This window comes from Triticum dicoccoides, chromosome 6A (assembly GCF_002162155.2).
Source record: "Triticum dicoccoides isolate Atlit2015 ecotype Zavitan chromosome 6A, WEW_v2.0, whole genome shotgun sequence".
Taxonomy (NCBI): Eukaryota; Viridiplantae; Streptophyta; class Magnoliopsida; order Poales; family Poaceae; genus Triticum; species Triticum dicoccoides.
The window spans coordinates 224401373-224409072 of record NC_041390.1 but is presented as its reverse complement, the minus strand read 5'-3'; positions in this window follow the sequence as shown (position 1 = coordinate 224409072).

The window sequence follows — 7700 nt, the reverse complement described above, 5'->3', positions numbered from 1 at the left end:
TCGTCTGAAATTCATGAAACTTGGCATGCTATCATGGAGCGTCATCAACATGCCATGGTAAAAATTTGGTCCCATTTGGGGCAGGTTTGGGTATAAACTTCTCACAATAAGGCTGATGGTTTCGGTAGGGAACGTGTCACCTTTGGGGACGAAACGATATCCGTTGCCTGTTATTGCTTTCAAAAAAATTCTAGTGTCAACATAGAACAACATGAGTGTTGTGTTAAATTTTGGCATTTTTCGGGGTTCGTTTGGACATTTTTATACATTAACTGGGTTTTCTAGGCATTTTATGTGCATAATTTAAATTTGAACTACATGCACATGCTCCAGTACATATAGATTGGTTGAAAATTCAAATATGTGTCCTTGGATGCATGCTTAGGTTCCATGCAAGAAATGGGAATGAATTTCAAACACCCTGCCACTGTCACTCGACCGCAAACATTGAGATACCTAGCTTTTAAATTCTAGTAAATCCAAAACTCGTCTGAAATTCACAAAATTTGGCATGCTATAATGGAGCGGCATCAACATGTCGTGGTAAAATTTTTGTCCCATTTGGGGCAGGTTTGGGTATAAGCTTCTCACAAATCAAAGCTTCTCACAACAAGCCTGATGGTTTCGGTAGGGAACGTGCCACCTTTGGAGACGAAACGGTATCCATTGCCTCTTATTGCTTTCAAAAAAATTCTAGTGTCAACATAGAACAACAGGAGTGTTGTGTTAAATTTTGGAATTTTTTGGGGTTCGTTTGGACATTTTTATACATTAACTGGGTTTTCTAGGCATTTTATGTGCATAATTGAAATTTTAACTACATGCACGTGCTCTAGTGCATAGAAATTGGTTGAAAAATCAAATATGTGTCCTTGGGTGCATGCTTAGGTCCCATGCAAGAAATGGGAATGAATTTCAAACATCAAGGCACTGTTGATTGCCGGCAAAACATTGAGATACTTTATTTTTAAATTCTAGTAAATCCAAAACTCGTCTGAAAATCATGAAACTTGGCATGCTATCATGAATGGCACCCGATATGTTGTGGTATTTTTCGTGTCCATTTTGAGAGAAGGCGCACTCTAATAACAGCCAACAAAGGCATTTTGAAAAAACAGCTGTCACTTTAATATCTCAAACGTTTGTATAATTCAAATCGTGTGTGTTATGTTAGCCATTCAACGCCACGTGTCTTGGTTTTAATGGCTATAGGAGGTGTCGTGCGGATAGCTGCTTGACTGAACGGGAGGCGTGCGAGCGCAGTCCGGTGCGCAGGCTCACCAAGAGGCTCACCGGGAAGCGTGCGAGCTGTTCAACGTAGGATTTGTGCATCTCTTCAATGCAACCGGTTCAGACTGAATATGGTATGCAAATGAAAGCTAGACTTTGGCGCTAAGCCAAGAGACACTCAATTTGTCAAAATATGTAGCTAAAAACCACTAGCACTATCTAATTTTTGCAACTAAAATTCAGTAATTAAGCATAGGTCATTCATAGAGTAAGCGGTCGTTCTCACAGGGAAGTGGGGCAGCCTTGGACTACTGCCGCCTCGCTCCCACTGGTCCGTATTAATGGCGCGATCGACCGGCCGCACCCCCCATCCTCGCCACACACACAATCCTCTCTCTTCACCCGCATCCTCGACGCCGTTCTCAATCCTCAAAGGCATCAGTGTATGAGGATGCCGCCGAAGTGCCCCATCGGAGGGAGTGGCGATGCCGTGGCCGCTGAAGCACCGGAGGACAGCGTGAATATGGAGACAGAGGTTTCCATCGCCACCGACGAGGTGGAGAACGAAGCTGCCAACAAGCGGAGGCGGGTCGAGAAAGAACCGCAAGCAACTCCAGCAGGCCTAGACTTCATCAGCAACCTCCCCGACGATATGTTGAGAGTCATCATATCCCTCCTCCCAATAAAATATGGGGCGAGGACAGCTGCCCTTTCCTGGTGGTGGCACCCCTTATGGCTCCTCACCCCTGTCGACCTCCTCGACGCCCATGAGCTCTGCCATGGCTATCACAAAAGCTTGGGTGCATTCTCCCATATCCTCAGCAGTCACCATGGACCAATCAGAGGCCTTATCACGGGAAAGTTTCTAATGGCAAGGACCGAGCCAAGCTTGACGAGTGGTTCCGATCCCCCACCATAGATCAGCTCGAGAAGCTCAGGTTTAATGATGGGCATATGCGCTCGTTGCCAACGTCCGCGCTCCATTTCGCGCCCACGCTGTGCGTCGCCAAGTTCATGAACTGCCATCCCCCTTAATGACACGCCCGTTGTTTTTCTGCAACGACTGAGGCACCTTGAGCTCGTCGATGTCTGCATCCCAAAGGATGACATGGAGCTCCTGCTCCGCGGTTGTACTGCACTCGAGTTCCTTTGTCTTCAGGCGATGAATTAGTCGAGTACCTTCCACATCACCTCCAGAACTCTCCGGACTATTTATGTGTGCCGGTGCTGCAATGAGAGATCACAAAAGGTGTACCACAATATGGTCACTCAGGACACACCTTCACTTGAGAGATTACTTGTAGTTGATCAACAAGGTCCAACAAAAATCAATGTCATTTCTACACCGAAATTGATAGTGGTGGGCTACTCGTCTATCAAATACTACTACTTTCAGGTACAACAATCGCCTTTTACCTCTCCTTCCTTATATCAACATTATTTCTAGTTTTGAAGATGTATGTTCGTCTGTCATCCAGCAAAGCTTCACCCAGATTCTGGGCACAGTGAAGGTCTTGGCACTAGAATTTGTCGGCCCCAACCTGGACCAAGCTGTCAGTTGCCTGAGATGCTTTCCGTGCCTGAAGAAGCTGTATATCGAGGTGATGTTCCTTTCCTGTTAAATGTTAACCATAAGGGAGTTCAATTTTTTGCACCTTTTCCCAAGTTTACAAAGACAATGTACTACGATTTCTGAAGGAATTTTGGAGGATTTCAGGACACACACACACCCCGTATTGGTTGCTTGATTCATATGGTTACAATCCATAAGCATTTCTCCTTTGGGTTCATATGTACTAGTTTTCTAAGGGAATTTTCATCCAATCCAACCTCTTGTGAAGAAGGCTACATGTTTCTAGATTGTAATCAAATGCTCATGTTGATCATGTCAGATTGAAGATGGCACGTTGATGCATTTTACAAATCCTACAACCAAATAGGCGTGTAGTAGTGTTCAAAACTGCATGTAGGCACTAACATGTTCTCTTCTTTTGCAGATAATAATAGGCCCAGAGGTGGATAATGTTTATGACGACAATCACATCGAATGCCTGGATCTACATCTCTCAAATATTACTTTAAACTCCTACTGAGGGACCTTACCGAAGATTACACTCGCCAGGTTCTTTCTTGCCAGAGCAAGGGTGCTGATGGTACTAAGGTTGAACAAACATTTAATTAGGAAAGATGAATGGTATGTTGATCAAAGCCGGCAGGTAGTGCAGAATGGAAGAGGCTCCAAAAAAGCTAAACTTCGTATTGGAAGAGCATATGACAGAGCAATTGGAAGTCATTGTGTCAAACCCATACATGACTTGTCAGCGGCTGATCCCTTTGCAGAAATGACGATGTTTGCAATGTATGATTTTGGGCATTGTAATCTGTGAATTTGAACCTTGCAATATTTATGGTATTTGTTATATAGCGTAATTGGATGTTTAATTTGGTATTGCAATCATGTCATGTTACAAGTATGTATATGTTGTTCTTTTGTACACAGAGCATAGATGTTCTTCACACAGAGCATATCACAACACACAGGGACCGCACTAGGTAACCCCTCAGCGATGAATTCATCAATCACAAACGGTTATATACCAGCAAGCGTTTGCCCACAGTTTGTCTTATTTGCCACGTATCACTGTGCCGGGCTCTGCTCGCATCTCCCGACAAGTTGTACTCACCGTTAGGCGCCGCGGCGCGCTTTGCTCAAGTCCGTCGACACGCTCGGCTTGTGGACAAATTTTCCTTGTGTGTTCAACTTATATATGCATGTATATGGTTGCTCGCTGTTGAGGAAACCGTGGAGCGCTCTGCTCGCGTCCCTCCGCGCGCGCTCGGCCAGCGGTTGGGCCTGCGCACGATCATGTCGGGGGGCCCATATGCATGCGGTTGCGCCGCGCGCGTTGCCATGCAATGCAGTTACGTGTGGCATGATGGAGTTAAGCGCTGCAAATTAGAACTACCATCAGGGCCTGCCGATATTCCAGGCCGTCTGGCTTCCCCTTTAATTCCCGCGACCATTATAACCTTAGTCTCTTCAACCTTTTGATTGCGCCCCACAACACAACAAGCACACCCACAACGACACATAGAGGGGATGTCTAGCGGCGCTCCAATGGAGTTCGGCGAGCATAAAGTGGAGACCCACGCGAGGGAGATGGATCTCTCAGTGGTGTACACCATCGACCCGCCGGTGGTGGACGACTACATCAACATCGTTGAGCAGTTGCTTGCTCGAGACAAGTACAAGGTGGTCGGCATCGACCTCCGGTACACCTCCGGTCATCCCAACATAGATCAGAAGGTTGCCGTCGGTCAGTTGTGCGCGCGCCATCATGTCCTCATCTACCATTACTGCATGACCACAGAGCCTTGCGACCGTTTCACCAGGTTTGTCAACAACATCGACTACAAGTTCGCCAACGTGGAAACCACCGACAATGTAAGAGTGCTCAGGGTTACGGGCTTGGCCTGCCAGAACCTTGTCGAAATCCGTGAGCACTACAGGGTCTGGGGCAGCACGAAGAAGGACTCCCTGGTTGAACTCGCCTCAGCCACCATCGACCCATACTACAAAGAGATGAAGCAGGATTCCAACAGAACACGTCCTGTATCCTAGCATGGGGCCTGGATGCGGCAACTAGATGAACCTCACCTCGGGTTTGCGGCGAAGAGTGTGTACACATGCTACGAGATGCACAAGCGGATCCTTGACATGAGGAAGTGCCTTGTTACGGAGATCGACGAGGCTGGATCGAGCCACAACCAGAGCAAGCGTCACAAGAGGTAGATGATGATCAGATGATCATTTATCCTAGTTAATCATGCATGTAATATGTAGTTTACTTTGGTGTGTGAAAATGCCATGTGTGTAGTAGCCACCTATGTAATTATGCATGTAATAGTTTACTTTGGTGTGTGCAAATGCCATGGTTGTAGTAGCCACCTATGTAAGTGGATGTTTAATTTGGTTATGCAACCATGTCCTTATAAATGTGTGTGTATATATGTTGTTGTTCTGTATGCATTCCCTCGCAGAACACACACATCTTGTTAAATTGAACCGTTTCTGCTCTATTGTCTCAACGCAAATAGTTCAACTGAGTGAACTGTATGTCGTATATCATACACACCTTGATCTGGCTGACCGTCTCTTTTGTGTTGCCTAATCACAAACAGTTCATCCAAGTGAACCGTATGTTGTGTATCGCACACATCTTCATCTGGCTGCCCGTTTATTTTCTTTTGCCTCATCGCAAATAGTTCATTAAGTGAACCGTATGCCCCTCACCCACACACAACTCAATTCTGAACCGTGTTTGATGCATCCGTCATCGCAAATGTTTTGCATCTTTTTTGATGGCTTTTTACATCACCGTTTGTGATTATTGCATCGCACACAGTTTCGTCAAAGGGTCTCTGATTGTAGTGTCGCGTTAGCAGCATCCTGCAGTAGTGCATCCCCAAGAAGCCTAAAGACATCGGAAGTTATTTGTTTTCATTGCATGGAAGCAGGACATTATGCTACTAAATGTCCCGACAAGATGAAAGCTGGAGCTGAGTAGTTGGAATTTTGATATTGGTAATAAGCATAGTAGGAAGCAAATCTATTTCCACGAGTACAATGAGTTGAGTCATGTAATGGGTGCTTAGGGATTGTAATGAATTCATGAAATCAATTAAGTTAATGTGTCATGATTTCATATGTTAAATTTTATGAGTTGTTACCCTATGAACAAGGATTTTGACCATTTTCAAAGATATGAGAAATGTGGTCTGAATTGAGTTTTTTTTGTTTAATGGTGCTATTTCTCTGTGAGTACACTTGACACATGGAAACGATAATGATATTCCACGGAGTGGAGTTTGGACAACATAAGTTGGAGTTTTGTTTTGATATGATGGATAGGAAGAAAGGAAGTACTCATGGAATTAAGAAGGTGTAATATGGAACAATATAACTCAAAAGGATGAGCTAAAGTTGTGCAAGTACTGAAGTGGGCCCACAACCCACAGGCCCACGAGTTAATAAAGATCAAGCACTACCTTGTTAAATGGAGAAATCCAGAAGAAGCTGCAATTTGATCAGCAGACGTTTATTAGGAGGATACGAAAACCCAAGAGTTGTGAGGAAATGTTAGATGTCTTGTTCGGCTTGTAGAAACAATGGATTTACCTAAACCTAATTCAAGGACAAGAGAAATTCTTCAATTCTTGTGAGGATGCCCAAGTGTTAGAATACGTGATTCACTGTTTGCGTATGTGGTAATGATTTAAGTACGGGATGGATTGGCCCCCATACCAGAGACTTCTATCATGAACTATCATATGTTGATGGAAAATCAAAGCCTTAAAACCTTAGAAGAGAGTCGACACGACAAGCCAAAAACCTTATAATGGCAGGATGATGGAACCCTATACATGCAACCATTGCCAATCGTAGGATATACGGTGAGATTCAACCCAGACCAATTTCCTGCAGAAACCAGAAATGGTTGACCACCATGAGAATATCGAAATTGTTAAGTATTGGCGACAGACCCGTCAGTTAATAAGACCTAGCCACGGAAGAACTTTACCATGATGAAAGGACTCGGGATTTTGAGAAAATGGGTTATGACCTTACCGGAAGGACACCAGTGAAAGAGTTATCCCAAAGAATATGAGAAGACCGACACCGTCAACCTAGATGGATGGAGTAAATGAGTTTTGGTCGGAACCATAACCCTACTGTTAAGTGTGGTAGCACACTAGACTATTCTGATCAATGCATTTATTTGAAGACCCCCGAACCCTAACCTTTTCTTGCTAGCCTCTTCGAATCTCTAGGACGAGATTCATTTTAAGTGTGGTAGGTTTGTAACACCTCAAAATTCTAAATTTTGGAATGTTATATGAATTAAATAAATATGATTGTATGCTTTTCTTTGGTTGAAAGTGAGTGGAATTTGAAACAAAAGAATAAATCAAAGGGAATAAAAGGACTTTCCCAAAATTTTCCATTTGAATCCCTATTTAATTATAAGTTTGAATCTTGTCAAAAATTCTCTGATAAACAAATAATATGAGAAGAGCAAAATGACACTCCAAAATCAGAGATAAAGTTTTGTTTGACATTCAACTTTGAAAATAGAAACTATTTTCAGTTTATTTGAAATCCAATTTCCCTTTCATTTTGGGGTTATTACAAAAAGGTTTATTTTTAAGTATTTTACTAGGAAATATGCCCGTGAGTTGCAACAGGAGAAAAAACTTACATGCCAGTCCACTACCTATATTACATCGACCATAACTTACGTGAAAACAAACATTGCCCACTATGAACACCACCACATCCCTGTGGCCCATGCAAGTCCTTTGACACAATATTGAGCATGTGATGCCACCTCCACTCTACGCAGACAACCCACGGTGTCATCCAATAGCAATGCACAATGCTGCTTTACAGGGATAAAGGATCATGGGGG